General features: G+C 40.6%; 2 long non-coding RNA genes and 2 pseudogenes across 2 annotated transcripts; 3 read left to right on the top strand and 1 right to left on the bottom strand.

Annotated features, from left to right (window-relative positions):
* Positions 1–1,287: 1,287 nt before the first annotated feature.
* Positions 1,288–2,098, top strand: LOC120564307 (annotated as a pseudogene).
* A 3,651-nt stretch (positions 2,099–5,749) lies between these two features.
* On the top strand, positions 5,750–6,898 carry LOC120563873. The gene is made up of 2 exons (XR_005640020.1): positions 5,750–5,843; positions 6,559–6,898. It is a non-coding gene; the product is annotated as an uncharacterized LOC120563873 (long non-coding RNA).
* Positions 6,773–8,068, bottom strand: LOC120563874. The gene is made up of 2 exons (XR_005640021.1): positions 7,993–8,068; positions 6,773–7,144 (listed from the first exon to the last, which is right to left on the bottom strand). It is a non-coding gene; the product is annotated as an uncharacterized LOC120563874 (long non-coding RNA).
* Positions 8,069–11,372: 3,304 nt separating this feature from the next.
* On the top strand, positions 11,373–13,202 carry LOC120564306 (annotated as a pseudogene).
* Positions 13,203–18,571: the final 5,369 nt, after the last annotated feature.

The raw sequence follows: 18,571 nt of genomic DNA, 5'->3' as shown, positions 1-18,571 counted from the left end.
GATCTTTAATATAAAAGGTTTACTTCATTACCAATCCAATGTTGTGTGATTACAAAGCCAGAACTTTACACTTGTCATATAACTCTTTTATAAGGTTGCTTCTGAATTGGTACTCACCCAGCTTATTTAGGGTCTTTTCAATCCTGTCCAGTTTCCTCCTCACAACCTCTCGATCTGTGACTCCCTTTGTAAAAGATTTGCCTGTTCTCCAACTCACGATCATGTAAATTATGATGTATATTAAGAATAAAAAGGCTCCAGTCTTTGTAGCTCCTCGCATTGAAAACTTCATTGTGCTTTCACACAAAGGATTACATTAGTTATTCTGTCTCTTCTCTATAGCCAGCAGCTTTACAGATAAGTTGTACAATAAAGCAGATCTTATCTTAAAGATACCATTGCTTATCATAGTTTACAGTTGTTTAATAAAACAAGATTTAATGAGGCTGACATCAGAACAGAGTCAACACACTGCTTTTAAGGGGAACTACAACATCTACATATAGCCTAATAGTACCTTGCTGACTTGAGGGTGGACAAAGTACACCAGCATTTACTGTGCCTACAAGCATGTTCAACTTCCTTGATTTGATCCTGTTTGGTTTTACAACATGCAAATATCTTATCAGTGACAACCTGGAGCAGATGTTGGTCAGTCTTTATTACTTGCAATACTTATATACTGCACATTACTGGAACTATCATCATACACATATTACACTTAAGATTATGGTCCTGAATGAATGTTCAAATCTTCAAAACACTTTTGGGTTAATGGCTTGTTTTAGTTTTTTTTGGCGAACACGTTTGCGTCACAATTAGCGTTTATCAAATTATACAAAGCCACTGAGCTTTGGCAGTAGCAAAAATAGATCCTTTTGTCACTCAGACTTTTTGTGTTAGTTGGAAGAAAACATCAGCAGAAAACCGCACTTTAAAATGTAACTGTCATTCTTTTTATTTTTATTTCTTTTATTTTGGAAAAGTCATTTATAGCTACCGAAGCCTGCATATCAAAATGTTAACGCCACGGGGGATTGGCGTGCTGACGTGTAGGGTGGCGTATTGTGTCACTTCGGTGTTCCGTGTTACAAACGCTAGTTTGCTGCTCCAGCAAAATTTACTCAACTCTGCTTTACTGTTTAAATTAGCAGCTATTTGCCTGGATTGCATTTGAATTACAATTGTTCTACTCAAGCACTTATGCTTAGCTTCACTTACAGCGACTGACTCGCTGAATTTACAATTGTTAAAACGCTGTTAGCTACTTTAGCTTAGCCATTAGCAATGGCTAATTCCTCTCCCTCTCCTGCTCTTTCTTGCTCTGTGTGTCAAATGTTTAGCTATTCCTCTGCCTCCTTTAGTGATAACGATACATGTAATAAATGTAGTGTATTCGCTGCTCTGGAGGCAATGCTTAGTGAATTTGAGGCGCGGCTCCGCACCATGGAATCAGAATCATATGCTTCCGTAGCTAGCGACCGCAGTTAATGCCCGGGCCCACCATACTGTAGCTTCTGCTAGCTGTCCCCTGGCAGACCCCGAACAGCGGCGAGTGGGTGACTGTCCGAGGGAAGCGTAGCGTTAAATCTAAACCAGGGAGGGCGCATGATGGCGGTGTGCTAAACCGGACGTCTTCGCCTCTCTAACACTTACTCCCTACTCAGTGATACACCTGCTGAGAAGCCAATTCTGGTTATTGGGAGCTCTATACTGCGATATGTGAAGCCGGCGCCCCAGCAGCTACAGCACCTACGGTCATATGTGTCCCGGGGCTAAGCGGGCAATATAGAATCCCTTCTAAAGCTGTAGGCTAAAAGAACCGTAAATACAGTAAGATCATACTTCCGGTAGGGGTAATGGTGTGTCGGGAGATCACTAAAATTAATGTTGAGTCACTTTGTGCATACGCAAAAGACAATGTCGGACTCAGTAGTTTTCTCTGGAACCCTGCCAAACCTGACCAATGATGAAATGTACAGCCGTACGTCATCCTTCCACCACTGGTTGTCCGGGTGGTGCCCAGCTAATGATTCGGGCTATGTGAATAATTGGGGCGTTCTGGGGAAAGCCTGGTCTGATGGAGAGACGGCGGTAACACTTTACTTGACAGTACCGACATAACCATGACATGACACTGTCATAACTATGACATGACACTGTCATGAATGTGTCATAAACCTTATAAACAAGTCATAAAGCGTTTATGACTTCTGTCATTAAGTGTCATTCGGTTTTGTCATGACAAGTTGACATTGTTGGGCTTGTCTTGATTATGACAACTTGACATTAATCAAAGTGATATTACCAGAAGTTGTCTTGGTCGTGACAACTTGACATTAAATTGTCTTGATTATGACACTTTGACATTAATCAAAGTGTCATTACCAGAAGTTGTTTTTGGTCATGACAAGTTGACATTAAATTAGTTTGGGTTGTCTTTGTAATGACAACTTGCGTGACAAAAACCAGGATGACATTACCAGAGGATGTCTTTGTCATGACAACTTGACATAAACAGAAATTCACCTCTTTTTGTAGTCATGACATTTTGACATAATGATTATTATAATTAGATGTGCAAGATTAGAGACCAATTCTAGCACTTTTTCAGATAGATGTCCGACAGGAAATTTCACAAAACTGGGTGTCATGACACTGTTATGACAGTGTAACTAATAAATATTTGGACCTCAAGTAGTGGTACCAATTGTATTTGTCATTAAGATATCATGGATAAGACTTGCTGTCATGACAACATTATGACAGTGTAACTAATAAATATTTTGACCTCAAGTAGTGGTACCAATTGTATTTGTCATTAAGATATCATAGATAAGACTTGCTGTCATTACCACATTATGACAGTGTAACTAATAAATATTTTGACCTCAAGTAAAGTGGTAACATTTTTATTTGTCATTAAGATATCATAGATAAGACTTGCTGTCATTACCATATTATGACAGTGTAACAAATACATTCTTTGACCTCAAGTAAAGTGGTACATTTTTATTGGTCATTAAGATATCATGGATAAGACTTGCTGTCATGACAACATTATGACAGTGTAACGAAAACTTTCTTTGACCTCAAGTAAAATTGGGTAACATTTGTATTTGTCATTAAGATATCATAGATAAGACTTGCTGTCATTACCACATTATGACAGTGTAACGAATACATTCTTTGACCTCAAGTGGTACCAATTGTATTTGTCATTAAGATATCATAGATAAGACTTGCTGTCATGACAACATTATGACAGTGTAACTAATACATATTTTGCCCTCAAGTAAAGTGGTACCAATGGTATTTGTCATTAAGATATCATGGATAAGACTTGTTGTCATGACAACATTATGACAGTGTAACGAATACATTTTTTGACCTCAAGTGGTGCCAATTGTATTTGTCATTAAGATATCATGGATAAGACTTGTTGTCATGACAACATTATGACAGTGTAACAAATACATATTTTGCCCTCAAGTAAAGTGGTACCAATTGTATTTGTCATTAAGATATCATGGATAAGACTTGTTGTCATGACAATATTATGACAGTGTAACTAATACATATTTTGCCCTCAAGTAAAGTGGTACCAACTGTATTTGTCATTAAGATATCATGGATAAGACTTGTTGTCATGACAACATTATGAAGTGTAACGAAAATATTCTTTGACCTCAAGTAAAGTGGTAACATTTGTGTTTGTCATTAAGATATCATAGATAAGACTTGCTGTCATTACCACATTATGACAGTGTAACAAATATATTCTTTGACCTCAAGTAAAGTGGTATTAATATACACAGAAATATGGCATACATACAGATAAACTAACTGAAAAAAATAAAGTGTGCACACAAAAGAAATCCTCTTCAGTTCTATGAGCTCAATTGTTCTTTGATGACAAGAGTTCAGAGATGTTCAACATTGGGGCCCATGTGAGTTTGGTTTCCGTTTGTCCTTCCACCATGAAGAATGAATCAAGGGAAATCCATCTAGGTTCAGAGTCTCGATCCTGAACTGGGAATCTCGAAACCCTGGAAGTCTCTGGGATGTGAAGAATCGATGTGATTCAATATCCCTCTGTGGACTGGGCCTCCCCCGCGTAGCCTTTTCACCTCCTCCACCTGTAGATAAGGCCAAAACATTTCTCTCAATTACTATTCAGTAATAAAATCAATTGCTTAGGCTACAATGAAAATAAAATGAGGTCATATTTCAGTTACCCCTATTGAAATATCTAAACCTCTATTCAGTTTGTACAACCGTTCTTAAATTTCTTAGGTATCAAACGTATATAAATCCCTTTCATGTACCAAAAGCACATTTATATTAATAGGCAACCTTTATACAAACAATGCATTTCTAATTCAAGTTGTATGGAACCTTAGTAACATTAACACTATCCTAAATATAATTGCATAAATTGCATGTAAACATCTCTCAAATTGTATTATTTTCCCATAACTTAAGCTACAGTGTTGTAATCTAGAGGCATTAAGACTTGCGTGCTTATTTATCCCTCCCTGTAACTGTAGAAAGAATGCACTAAAAATTAGCCTCTTTAAGTTAGCTACTTCACCATAAACTCCAGTTAAACAGTTAAACTCACAATTTGTACTAACATTCATTCAACAAAATACCCACAGCTAGCAATAGTTGAAAAGCAACATTATACTTTCCATAACCAATAGATATAATCATTAGCCTTTTCACAGGCAATATGCAGTAGCTAGTCTGCTAGCCTTTTGTGGCTAATTACCCTATTAGCATATGAATACAGCACCTTAGCTAACCCGTTAGCTTAATGCTATTAGCACCAATTAGCATGGATGCTAGCAAACTCTTAGTAAGAAGTGACTCACCATTTTGCTGCCTATAACTCTGTGACGATAGTTGATTCAGGCACGCTCTCTTTCACTCTATTTACAACAAGGTATAGCCAGTATTAGATAGTATTTAGTATGTAGAATTGATTTATTTCACTAACTGGCGTTCTTTCTATCTTACTCTTATCAGAGTGTGCACAAGGCGACGCACTGTTTTAACCACACCCTCGACCTTGTGCTGGCATATGGTATTGAAATTGAGGATTTAATAATATTTCCGCAGAATTCGGTATTATCAGATCATTCTATAATTACTTTCGAATTCTAACTACCCGACTATATTAAATTAGATAAAAGCTTCTACACTAGATGCCTATCTGACAATGTTATAGCTAAATTTAAGGAAGATATTCCAACAGCATTTGACTCTATGTCATGCCTTAACATAACAGAGGACCTTTATGTTAACCTCAGTCCCTCTCAAATTGATACATTTGTAGAGGCGATTACTAACGACTAGCCTACGAACTATGGAGCCAGGACAGTGACAGTAACCTGTAGTATTGAAAATAAAAATTGGCATTGAAACAACAAATATTGGAACTGAAAAATGTTGAACTGAAATATAAAACACAAACATCAAAAAGTATTAATCTCACAATGCTATTATTTTATTTCACTTTGACATTTGTTTGGATTATGATAGGTTTTTCAATGCCAATCTACATTTTTCTTGATGTCTGACTTTTTCAGTGACGTTTTTTTTTTTCGGCTGTCAGGATTTTTACAATGTCACTGGTTTTCAGTTTCAACTTTCTGTCACTGTTTTGGCGTAGGGAGGAAGGGGCCTGAGGAGGAGGGACAAAGGGGCGTGGTTTACAGGTAATTTGCATAGGCTACTGGGAGAGCCGCACCTCCACAGGCATCCTCACCGATCCATGTGTTATAACCACACACCACCGCAATGGCTTCCACAAGTTCACCTGGAACCTCCAAATCTATGTAAGTCTGTTTATTTCTGCCATTTTATTTCCGTAGAAGCAGGCTGGTTTACTGTTAACTTTAAATGTAGGCCTAATCTGTGCTGTTTTGACAGAGGTTTGAACTGTTCTCTTAATACATCCATGGTTAGCACACGTCAGCTAACGTGTGGCTAATTATAGATAATTCTCCCGCCGGGGATGTCAATCTATCTTTCATAATCTAGTATTTATAATAACAGTAATTCCTGTCCTTTAGGAGTCCTAAGGCCAGTGTTACTGCTGGTGCCGCGAGCTTGACTTCGCTTGCATCTCTCATTAGCTCCGTCATGGATGTCTTAAGAGAACGAGCTCAGCTCTCTCTACCTGTCGCTAACACTGGCACGGAGCGTTAACGCCCCCTCCCCATAACTATCCTCCAATCACAAGTATAGCTGCGCCGACAGGGTTTCTTAGGCAAATCACACAGGCAGAACGCGTTTACTGACATCTCCTAAAACTGGGAAAACACAGTTACTGAAAAACTGCCTTAGCTGAACATAAGTTAACATTATCATGTAAACAGTCCAGTACAATATTTTATAACTGTTAAACTGATATTATCGGTTAAAGGTTTACTTGGACATACATGTATAAACTTGTTTGTAAACAAAAACTAGTATGTCTGTAGTATTTATACTTAAAGGCATAACCTTTACATTTCTCATCCGATTTCACCAAGTTGTGTATAATTACAGGCACCTTCGACTGGGAGGCAGCTTATGGAGAGACTGCTGAAAAGGCTTCAGGAAGTTCTGCAACGTCAGCCTGTGGATTTTGACTATTTACACTTACACTGTTTTTAGTCATGAAATGGGACTTGTACCCTTTCGCATAGGCCAGTACACATTAACCCTCATATGCATTATCATTGCATTTACTGTAATTTGTTATGAAATAGAGAGAGAATTCTTACTTGAATATATTTATTTATTATTCACTGAAAATGTATAGATTTAACTGTTTTGCTGGAGTCCATACTGTAAATGCATGTCATTTCAAAAACTGTTAAGGATTAAAATCAGTACTACATATAAAGTAGTAGTGGTATTTGTCATTTTAAAATAACAAACAAAATGTTTTTCCTGTGTTGTCCTGCCATGTTTATGTGTAAAGAATCACATAGTTAAGTGCAGTCATGCAAAGCTATCCGCCATTGGCTGCCCTCAGTTCTGCCACAGTCTGCGGCCTCAGAGGGCACTGGATGGGTGGTAAAAGTACTCCACTGGCAGACTCTTCTGTCACTCTGTCATGGTCCCCCTCCAAGAAAAGATCTTGTATATCCTGTAATTGACAAGTAATGTTAAAAGACTGAAGTTGCTTTTAGAATACTTCACTAAACAATTACTTTTTTTGTAAATTAAATGCACACTTTAGGTGTGCATTTAATTGGTTATGCACATATGGCCATAATAAACATCCAAAACAAAATTGAAAAAAAAGGTTTAATTGAACATTTTGAAGCTGCACAGGGTCCTGGAGAAGTCTGGTAAAGTGTCAAGGTCCCTCTGGAGGCGTGGTACAAATATATAGTGGACACAAAATAAATGCAGACTGTTGGAGGGATTTAGCAGGTGACCCTCTTAAAGACTGACTCATCAGTGCACTATTAATATCACTTTAAACCCCCCAAGTGGGCTAGCTGATGTGGTATTAGCTAGCGTTAGCGCTTGTTCAACGGGAGACTTACTACAATTAGCCACAAGTTAGCTGGCGGTGTAGCTTTGTGTTTGGAGGATAGTTATGGGGGGGGGGGCGTTAACGGCTCCGTGCCAGTGTTAGCGACAGGTAGAGAGAGCTGAGCTCGTTCTCTTAAGACATCCATGACGGAGCTAATGAGAGATGCAAGCGAGTCAAGCCTGCGTGCACCAGCAGTAACACTGGCCTTAGGACTCCTAAAGGACAGGAATTACTGTTATTATAAATACTAGATTATAAAAGATAGATTGACATCCCCGGGGGAGATTTATCTATAATTAGCCACACGTTAGCTGACGTGTGCTAACCATGGATGTATTAAGAGAACAGTTCTAACCTCTGTCAAAACAGCACAGATTAGGCCTACATTTAAAGTTAACAGTAAACCAGCCTGCTTCTACGTGAAATAAAATGGCAGAAATAAACAGACTTACATAGATTTGGAGGTTCCAGGTGAACTTGTGGAAGCCATTGCGGTGGTGTGTGGTTATAACACATGGATCGGTGAGGTGCCTGTGGAGGTGCGGTCTCTCCCAGTAGCCTATGCAAATTACCTGTAAACCACGCCCCTTTGTCCCTCCTCTCAGGCCCCTCCTCCCTACGCCAAAACAGTGACAGAAAGTTGAAACTGAAAACCAGTGACATTGTAAAAATCCTGACAGAAAAGAAAAACGCGTCACTGAAAAAAGTCAGACATCAAGAAAAAAATGTAGATTGGCATTGAAAAACCTATCATAATCCAAACAAATGTCAAAGTGAAATAAAATAATAGCATTGTGAGATTAATACTTTTTGATGTTTGTGTTTTATATTTCAGTTCAACATTTTTCGTTCCAATATTTGTTGTTTCAATGCCAATTTTTATTTTCAATACTACAGGTTACTGTCACTGTCCTGGCTCCATACACCACCACCTTCAGCACTCAGCACCTATAGGAGAAGAACAAAAATAAATGAAAAACAACTTCAATCTAAAGCAATCTAGGCAGCAAAGGTGTCTAAATAGCTGCCTGAGAGCCAACAAATAACCAAAATTAACAAATAAACCATAAAGGTCTCCACAAAAATTAAAGTCGTTATCACAATTTAAAACAGAAATAGAAATCAACCAAAAATCACTTAATCCGAGCTGCCTGGAGCCAAACAAAGGATTAACAGATAAATCATAAAGTTTCAACAGAAATGAGTCTTTTTATCAGAACTTAAACAAAAAGAAATGTATATTAACCAAAAATCACTTAATCATATTTTAACAAATAAACCCATAAATATAAACCCCAATCTCGATACACATTAGTAAGCACGGGCAAGCCAAAGAAAACGAAGCTATCGTCCGTGTCACGATCACTCAAATACAGCCCTGTTGGACAGATCCTGGCGCTGAAAGGCGCGTAAGGCGTTCAAAGCCTGGTGTGAGCTCGTGTGGTTACAACCCGTTGACAGTGGTTGAAACAAAAGTCAGTTGAGACAAAACAGCAGCGTGGCAGGGAAGGGAGGGGCTAGTGCAGATACCAGCGAGCAAAGCAAAGCAATTTTACAACCCTGGCGTGCACAAACAAACCAAATTCAGTAACTATTTATGATTAAAGAAAATACACGCGATGCCACTGGTATACATACCCGTCAGGGGAGCGCGCACCAATACACCGACCGTGCCGACAGTACAGCTACACAGAGCCTACAATAAAACGGCCGATTAGCTAAACACTCATTCATTAAAATATTCAAAGAGGAGAAAGATTTGTCCAACCTACCAGCAGCAACGCTCAACCCGGTTCCGTTACAGGAAGGATCGGGTTTGTAACAGGAGACACTGCAAAAAGACAATACACGCTGTAATGCCCATCTTAACACAAACGCGAGGCCTTTAGGTAACAAACAAATAAGCACGCTGCATTACCTGTTGCACAACCGTGACTGCACCACGCAAAAGGACCCAAAGCGGAAATGTGCTTCCAGCAACAAAGAGTAAAAAGTGTCAAGAGGTCAAACCCCTTGCCTATGTACCATGCTGTTACTTCCTGATTGGTCCAGAGAGAGTGAGTGTGATTGAAACCACCTGCGACCAATCAACCTGCTACATATACATGGTCTAGTGTGTTCTTCCCTCTAGTAGCACAGTCTACGTGCTGGAAAAAGCTGGGGAGTTACAGACTTTAAGGACACCTTGTTAAAGTGCCCTGCTACAATATGTATCCCCTCCAGGTGATGGCTGCAGTTTGTTCACCATGGTTAGCAGTGAGCCAAACTTGTGCCAACGTTGGCATCGGGGGCTGTGTAGACGGCGGTGTGCTGTTTTCGTGGTAAATAAAATGGCCTGTATTACCAACAGGGCTTCCAGGTCAGGTGAGCAGTGCTGGGCAACAATCCTGCGGTCGGTACTCCATTCATTCTGCACAAAAATGCAGTCCTCCTCCTCCTCTGGTCTTGCCGGAGTTCTTGTCTCGATCCAGCCGGTAGCTAGCTCAGCTTGCTAGATGCTGACAACAATCCACGGGCGTCCGGTCTGGCTAGGTCCTCCGGGATGTTATGAGGCGCCTGAAAGGCTCCTGTAACGGCTGTGTTGTATCGTAGTCCTATATTGATTAGTTCAGTGTGGCTGTACTTGTATAAATATACACCGACAGGAGAGCGAGCAGCCGCTGCACAATCGCGCGCCGCCATCTTTGTTGACATTAGTGAATGTGTAGCGTTCCAATGCGTGTTTTGAAGTGTTATTTTCTAAGTAATTTAAATACTCGATAATGTCAATTTGCACATCGTTAACACAACAACGACAATATTATCGTAGACGATATATATCGCCCACCCCTACTATAGGTATAATCTCCCTCTGTCTATTCCCCATCAATTCACAAGCACAAGATAAAAAGTATTTTGTACTTACATTTAATACCCCTGGAACTCATTGGAAGTTGATTGAAGATGGCATAGTTGGTAGTGTTGTTATAACCAGTCAACTGAACCAACGATCTTTTCACAAAACTGACAAAACCTTGTCAAAATCCATCAACATTACGTGCATGAGCTACTTTCTGACATTCTAACTGAAAGTGGCTGAATATCAAAATACATGATAGAAGCATTTTGTTAAACCACTTACAAGTGTTATGTTGACAACACTATTGAAACAATTACTTTTTATTACAACTGTACATGAATAAAGAGGCCATTTGGCCCTGGACTAATAGGGTATTCTATTTGTCCATTCTATTGGCTCCATTCTATTTTGAAGACTTGTGCTGGCTGCATAAGTCTAATTTAAGGCTCTCACATATAAATAGTATGGGTATATTGTACATTTTCTGAATCATCAGAGTGCCTTGAGTATTGAAGTTGTTGAGTTTTGTGTCCCTGGTGTTCTGTCATGCCCCAGGGATAAAAGAAAGCATACAGTTTAGGCGGAAATTGGGAGAAAATGTGTGTTATTTCTGGTTTAAAGACGTCATGTGACCTCTGTGATTGTCAGACAGATTCAGTACTGGGCTTAAATGAAAGCCTAAAAGGTCCCCTTTTCAACGATACCAAGCACTATATTATAGAATATTGACAAATATCCCTACCATGAGCCTAAACCAGATATACACCAGATTTCAAAAACAGAATTTACCTTATTGGGGGTTAGTAACTTCATGAGCTGAAAAAAAGTGATTCGCTACCACCCCTGCACTGCTATCGATTGATTTTTTAGTACTAGGGGTTTTTACTTGCCAAAAATCACTATGAGCCTTTGTCCCCCCGATGATACCGATGGCCCAAATTTGGGGCCCTGGCTCATGGACTATTTGGGATCTTGCAGAATAAGGAGTATGACATGCAGCTCTGTTTGTCCAGCATCGAGGACCTTTGCAGCACCACAGAGAGAGAAAAGGCCAAATTCGACTCCATCTATGAGGACACTGTGCGCAAAGTCGGGGTTCCCGCGGCGCAGGGCAACGGAGAGTTGGAGATGTGCGTGCAGCGTACCAGCAGCTACACAGTGAAATCCTGGACAACATTCTCACTCAGCTGAGGAACAGGTTCAAGGATCATGAAAAATCATGTTCCTTGCCCTTCTGGACCCCAAGAAGTTTACCTCATACAGAGAAAACTTCCCCAACTCTGAGTTTCAGAGCCTCGCGGAAAACTATGGGCTGCATTTTGACCTCTCCAGGCTCAAAACTTAACTGGCGGTCATGTACAACATGGCAAACGTTGAGGCAAGGAGCCCATCAGACCTGCTGCACTTTCTGACTCTTAACCCTTGTGTGGTCCTCGGGTCCCAGTGACCCGAAGGACAACATAGGATTATGTACTTCCCTTTACTTTGTTGAGAATTGCTCTCTAAACCCTGTTTCTTGTAAAGTAAGTAAGTAATAGTTTATTTCTAGAACACATTTAAACACAGTTTAAGCTGACCAAAATGCTGTACAAACAAGAACTAAGTTGCTGTATTAACCCTTGTTTAGAGAGCAATTCTCAACAAAGTAAACGGAAGTACATAATCCTTGGTTAACTTTGGGAAGTCAGGGTGGCCGTGGCGTGCGACCGTTTAAGGTGAGCGTATTGTGTCACTTCCGGTGTTCCCCGTGTTACAAACGCTAGTTTGCTGCTCCGGCAAAAATTTACTGAACTCTGCTTCACTGTTTAAATTAGCAGCTATTTGCCTGGATTGCATTTGAATTACAATTGTTTTACTCAAGCACTTATACTTAGCTTCACTTACAGCGACTGACTCGCTGAATTTACAATTGTTAAAACACTGTTAGCTACTTTAGCTTAGCCATTAGCAATGGCTAATTCCTCTCCCTCTCCTGCTCTCTCTTGCTCTGTGTGTCAAATGTTTAGCTATTCCCCTGCCTCCTTTAGTGATAACGATACATGTAATAAATGTAGTATATTCGCTGTTTTGGAGGCAAGGCTTGAGTGAAATTTGAGTCACGGCTCCGCACCATGGAATCAGAATCGTAATGCTTCCGTAGCTAGCCAGCACCATGTGTATTAATTCGGGGGCCAACATACTGTAGCTTCTGTAGCTTCTGCTAGCTGTCCCGCGGCAGACCCCGAGCAGCCGGGCAGTGGGTGACTGTCCGAGGGAAGCGTAGCGTTAGATCTAGACCAGGGAGTGCACATGATGAAGGTCGCTCTAAACCGGAGCGTCTTCGTCTCTCTAACAGGTTCTCCTACTCAGCGATACACCCGCTGAGAAGCCAGTTCTGGTTATTGGGAGCTCTATACTGCGATATGTGAAGCCAGCGGCCCCGGCGGCTACAGTAGGCCTACCTACGGTCATATGTGCCCCCGGGGCTGGAGCGGGCGATATAGAAACCCATCTAAAGCTGCTGGCAAAAAAGAACCGTAAATACAGTAAGATCATACTTCACGTAGGTGGTAATGGTCGTAAATCGGAGATCACTAAAATGAATGTTGAGTCACTTTGTGCATACGCGCAAAGACAATGTCGGACTCAGTAGTTTTCTCTGGACCCCTGCCAAACCTGACCAATGATGAAATGTACAGCCCGTCGCGTCATCCTTCCACCGCTGGTTGTCGGGTGGTGCCCAGCTAATGATGTGGGCTATGTGAATAACTGAGGGCGTTCTGGGGAAAGCCTGGTCTGATTGAGAGAGACGGCATTCATCCCACCTGGGACGGTGCCGCTCTCATATCAAAAATCTGAACGAGTTTATCAGACATAAACCATGACAACCCAAGTTTGATATTAGTAATCAGAGGTGCAGTGCTACGCCCCCTCTGTGCTTCCGTTGGAGCGGGCAGCCCACTCATAGTCTAATAAGCGGGGTGTCTGTCCCCCGGCTCAGATCGGTTAAATCAAAGGTAAACGAAAGATGCGCTATACTTAACAACCTAATTGGAATTAAAACTACTGCAATAAAACAAAATAGGAAAATTAGATGTGGACTATTAAATATTAGATCTCTGTCTTCTAAAGCAGTACTGGTAAACGAGTTGATATCAGACAATAAAATTGATTTATTTTGTCTTACTGAAACCTGGCTGGGCCATGAAGACTATGTTAGTCTAAATGAAGCCACTCCTCCCAGCCATATTAATACTCAAATTCCTAGAGGCTCAGGCCGAGGAGGGGAGTTGCAGCCATCTTTGATGCAAGCCTGCTAATTACTCCTAAATCTAAATTACATTATAACTCATTTGAAAGTCTTGTTCTTAATCTTCAACATCCAAAATGGAAAACATTACAGCCAATTATATTCGTTGTTATTTACAGGGCTCCAGGTCCGTATTCTGAATTTTTATCTGAATTCTCAGAGTTTTTTCATGTTTTAGTCCTTAAATCAGACCAAGTAACTTCTTGTAGGTGATTTTAATATCCATGTGGACGTTGACAATGACAGCCTTAGTACTGCTTTCAACTCATTACTGGATTCAATCGGTTTCAGTCAGAGTGTGCACAAGGCGACGCACTCTTTTAACCACACCCTCGACCTTGTGCTGGCATATGGTATTGAAATTGAGGATTTAATAATATTTTCGCAGATTCGGTATTATCAGATCATTCTTTAATCACTTTCGAATTCTTACTACCTGATTATATTAAATTAGATAAAAGCTCCTACACCAGATGCTTATCTGACAGTGCTATAGCTAAATTTAAAGAAGATATTCCAACAGCATTCGACTCTATGTCATGCCTTAACATAACAGAGGACCTGTATGTTAACCTCAGTCCCTCTCAAATTGATGCATTTGTAGACGGTTTACGGCATGCCTACGGACCTTAGACTCCGTCGCTCCCCTGAAAAAGAAGATGATGAAGCAAAGGAAACTAGCACCTTGGTATAACTCCCAAACTGCGCAATTAAAACAAATCTCAGAAACCTCGAGATGTAAGTGGCGTTCCACCAAGGTGGAAGAATCTCGTTTGGATTGGCAAGAAAGTCTCAAAACCTATAGGAAGGCCCTAAGAAAGGCCGGGATCAGACTATTACTCATCACTAATAGAGAAACAAGAACAACCCAAGGTTTCTTTTTCCAGCACTGTCGCCAGGCTGACAGATAGCCACAGCTCTACTGAGCCATCTATTCCTCTAGCTCTGAGTAGTGATGACTTCATGAGCTTCTTCAATGATAAAATTACAACAATTAGAGATAAAATTCATCACCTTTTACACTCAACTTCTAACGGTTCACCTTTAAACGCAGAGTCGTTAGAAATAAAGACTAGTCTCGACATATACTTAGACTGCTTTTATCCTATAGATCTTCAACAATTATTGTTAAAGATATCCTCAGCTAAGCCATCTACCTGTCTCTTGGACCCCCACCCACCGAGACTACTCAAAGAAGCATTACCTGTGGTTAACACCTCATTACTAGATATGATCAATATGTCTCTATTAACAGGTTATGTACCACAGTCATTTAAAGTAGCTGTGATAAAACCTCTTCTGAAAAAACCCACCCTGGATCCTGAGGTCTTAGCAAACTATAGACCTATATCTAACCTTCCTTTTCTATCCAAGATCCTTGAGAAGGTGGTTGCTAATCAGTTATGTGATTTTCTACATAGCAACAGTTTATTTGATGACTTTCAATCAGGATTTAGAAAGAATCATAGCACAGAGACGGCACTGGTGAAAATTACTAACGACCTTTTAACTGCTGCAGACAAAGGTCTTGTCTCCATTCTTGTTTTACTAGATCTTAGTGCTGCATTTGACACAATTGACCATTCAATCCTGTTACAGAGATTGGAACACTTGGTTGGCATTAAAGGAATTGCTCTGAGTTGGTTTAGGTCCTATTTCTCTGATCGATCTCAATTTGTGAATGTTAATGATAAATCCTCCAAGTACGCTAAAGTTAGCCATGGGGTTCCTCAAGGCTCAGTGCTTGGACCAATTCTATTCTCCTTATATATGCTTCCTCTAGGCAATATTATTATAAAACACTCAATTAACTTTCACTGTTATGCGGATGACACCCAATTATACTTGTCAATCAAACCAGACGAAACCAGTCAGCTAGCAAAATTTCAAGAGTGCATTAAGTATATAAAATCCTGGATGACCTATAATTTTCTGATGTTAAACCCTAACAAAACTGAAGTTATTGTGCTGGGCCCTAAACACCTCGAACTTCATTATCTAGAGATATAGCTACTCTGGATGGTGTTGCCCTGGCCTCCAGCACCACTGTTATAAATTTAGGAGTTATCTTTGATCAGGATATATCCTTTAATGCCAATCTAAAACAAACCTCAAGAACAGCCTTTTTTCATCTTCGTAACATTGCCAAAATTAGGAATATCCTGTCTCAAAACGACGGGAAAAACTAGTCCATGCATTTGTTACTTCCAGGCTGGACTATTGTAATTCCCTACTGTCAGGTTGCTCAAATAAGTCTCTTAAGACTCTCCAGCTGATCCAGAATGCTGCAGCGCGTGTTCTCACAAGAACTAAGAAAAGAGATCATATTTCTCCTGTATTAGCTTCTCTGCATTGGCTTCCTGTTGAATCCAGGATTGAGTTTAAAGTCCTTCTCTTGACCTACAAAGCTCTAAATGGTCTAGCACCATCATATCTAGAAGAGCTCCTAATACCCTATTGTCCTACTAGAGCACTGCGCTCCCAGAATGCAGAGTTACTGGTGGTACCTAGAGTCTCTAAAAGTAGAATGGGAGCCAGAGCCTTCAGTTATCAGGCTCCTCTCCTATGGAACCAGCTCCCGATCTGGGTTCGGGGGGCAGAAACTGTCACCTCATTCAAGAATGAACTTAAAACTCTCCTATTTGATAAAGCTTATAGTTAAGGAGTGAGGAGTTGCAGTGTTCACCTAACTGGCCCAACTGCTTCTCTTCATAATTTTTAGATTAATAATACATAACAAAGTAGAGGGAGGCAGGCCAGCCGCCAGATCCGGCGAGGGGAGAGTTCTAAGCCCGAAAAAGCTACCTCTCCTTATGACCTGTCTCTCTTAGTTACCTGTTATAGTTACGCTGTTATAGTCCTAGACTGCCGGGGGGACTTCCTTCCTTTGACACACTGAGCTGCTCTCTCCTCTCCCTTTCTATTACTGTTTTCTACTTACTATTACTATTACTATTACTTTTGTGTGCAGCCCGTCCCAGAAATGCTTGTTACTAATCCTAGCTTCTGGGGAGTTTACTCCCGGAGTCCTTATGCTTTTTTCCCCAGGTATTTTCTTGCAGAACGCGTTGGCACCAAGACCCTGGTTGCAGCTGTCGCCGTGGTCCTGCTGCACTCCCTGCTGAGCTCAGCGATGCCCTGCAATGTCATGCTGCGTCCTGCTGAACCCTGCAGCTTCCCGCTACATCCAGTCACTGTTCCATTATTAATGTGACTACTATCGCCACTGTTCATCACACCCCCAACCCAGCACGTCAGCGCCTACCAAGAGCCTGGGTCTGTCCGAGGTTTCTTCCCAAGAGGGGAGTTTTTCCTCCGCCACTGTCACACTGCTTGCTCTTGAGGGAATTACTGGAATTGTTGGAATTGTTGGGGCTTTGTAAATTATAGAGTGTGGTCTAGACCTACTCTATCTGTAAAGTGTCTCGAGATAACTTATGTTATGATTTGATACTATAAATAAAATTTAATTGAATTGAATTGAATTGAATTGTCTTGTCCTTCGGGTCACTGGGACCCGAAGGAGAACACTACAAGGGTTAAAGAGCTGACTGAGAGCATGCCGCAACTGTATTACCTCACCTGCCTGGTGCTGACCATCCCTGTGTCCACCCCTTCCGTGGAGCGTTTTTCTCGGGCTCTGAAGCGCATCAAGACGCACGCCAGGAACAGTACTGGACAGGATCGCCTGGGAGCTTTGGCACTGATGTCCATAGAGAAAGGACTTCTTTTGGAGCTCAAATCAAAGGACAAACTTTATGACGCAGCCGCCCCACTTCACAAATGTAGCGGATTCAGGACACACCACAAAATCACCACGACACCACAGCTCTCTCTCTTTGGATCTTTGCTTTACTGATTGAGTCTGTAATGACACAACATGTGACAGGGACTGCATCAGTTCCACACACCCTCTTCTCAGACTACGTTACTCTCAGTTTCCAAAACAGACCGAGCATAACAAAACATTTACACAGTATAGTAAAACATATTAACTGAAATGATCGTATAGTGGTAATTTTCTTTGACAACCATACCTGTAATGACACAACATGTGACAGGGACTGCATCAGTTCCACACACCCTCTTCTCAGACTACTTTGAGGGATACACAAATAAAAAATGCAAAATAAAGTAAACATGCCCTGCCTCATGTGTAATAGATCACAGGTAAACACAGAAACATATGTGCACACACACTAGAACAGTAAAAATACACATCACATTTGTTCTATACAAATCCCACAGGAAAACTACATTTCCCATAATTCCGCAGAGGTTGTGAAGCGACTCTGAGCACGCAGCGGCAAAGCAGCGGCACTTAAAGGAACACATACAAACTTTCGCAATAACTTTGAAACACATTACAATACAGACTCCAGCCCTACACACCACATCTGTCCCTCATCACTCCTCCAGAACATAGTCATGGCATAGTACATCAACACTGGAATTACATTTATAAGTGGGATACTCCGTCAAACATACCTGTCTCTCTGTTTCCAAAACAGACTGAGAGAGAGACGCTCATGCGCATGTACCACAATACACAGGTGATTCACGATCACAATTATCAACATATCTAAATGAAAATAAATTTACATGAAACATTACTACTTTCTTTTGGGTTGGAAACAATTCAACAACAGTGAAAAAGCTTATCTAGCACAATCACTGTATTTTAAATAACATTATAAGAAGGTAGTAAAATCTATACCCTCCCCTGTCATTGTCGACAAATAGAACATCATGTTTCCCCTTCTGAGACAGTACCACTTAAGAAAATAAAGTTAGCTGGAATATACACAAAACACACTATTACACAAAGAAAGACCGACGAATGGACTTCGTTTTCGTGTAAAGTAGGCCTATGTTATAAGCCACCTTGATTATTATTTCAAGG

The sequence above is a fragment of the Perca fluviatilis genome, chromosome 8, assembly GCF_010015445.1.
Source record: "Perca fluviatilis chromosome 8, GENO_Pfluv_1.0, whole genome shotgun sequence".
In the NCBI taxonomy this organism is placed as follows: Eukaryota; Metazoa; Chordata; class Actinopteri; order Perciformes; family Percidae; genus Perca; species Perca fluviatilis.
The sequence above is the reverse complement of the archived record's forward strand: the minus strand, read 5'-3'. Positions and strand labels throughout refer to the sequence as shown.